Here is a 1,015-nt window from a genome sequence, read left to right as displayed (position 1 = left end):
TTTTTTAATTTGTTTATCTTAAACTAATAATTAGTTTTACCTAGAAAATATTATGAAGCCTTATTCTAAATATAAATAATAAAAATAAATATAAAAAATTATATATTTGAATTTAATAATTTATCATTTTAATTCATAAGGGTAGTTTTGATATGCATAATCATTTTCTTTTCATTTTCATACTACCCAAACTAACAAACTAATATTTTTTTACAATTTTCTTTGTCGAAAGAAAAAATCTCTATTTGATAGGGCTTCTTCCTATACCTATGAATTCCATTGGGATAAATTTTCATACTAACCAAATGTATACTAGAAAATCTTTTTTCTTTTCATTCACTTCACTTTTCTTTCACTTTCTATTTCTTTTTTTTTCTAACTTATTTCCATCTAACCAAACGGAGCCTTAAATTATAAAAGTTTTCATAGTAACATTCTTCCTAAACGGCAGTCTTTTAAAGTTATCACTTTCCCAAGTGAACTCTTAAAGTTCACTCTTTCAAATCAATCATAATTCTTCAAAATATTCCTCTATTTTCATTAAACTCGTATGTTCCCATTCTTAAGACAACCAAAAAAAAATTACATTTATCATATTAAACTACATTTTACCTGATTCTTACTATTTATGTTATGAGGTATGTGGCCAGCCTAGCTAATTCCTAGGTTTGGTCACAATATTTTTTAAATCATCATTTGTCAATAATATTCATTCTAAAATCATCCTTTGTTAAGAACTCGTATGTTCAAAAAACGTTTTAAACTCATAATTCAAAAATTCAATATAGAAATAAGGTAACTGTGTTCCGCAGGTATCGTGGAGTGCCTAACACCTTTCGCTGCACAACCAAACCCCGAGTCCATTAATCTAGTTTTTGTAAACTAAGTGGATGTCAAATACGTTAGAGCCCAAATTAAACCTCTCATGAGTTTAGTATAACCCCTTAGAGAGGGTGAGGAAAAATCCGAGCGTGACAATGATTTTTGGCCAAATCTAAAGGGGTGCAAATAAAAT

The sequence above is a fragment of the Cornus florida genome, unplaced genomic scaffold, assembly GCF_030987335.1.
Source record: "Cornus florida cultivar Cherokee Brave unplaced genomic scaffold, ASM3098733v1 CherokeeBrave_3.0.0_Hap2_Chr06, whole genome shotgun sequence".
NCBI classification, from domain to species: Eukaryota; Viridiplantae; Streptophyta; class Magnoliopsida; order Cornales; family Cornaceae; genus Cornus; species Cornus florida.
The sequence above is the reverse complement of the archived record's forward strand: the minus strand, read 5'-3'. Positions refer to the sequence as shown.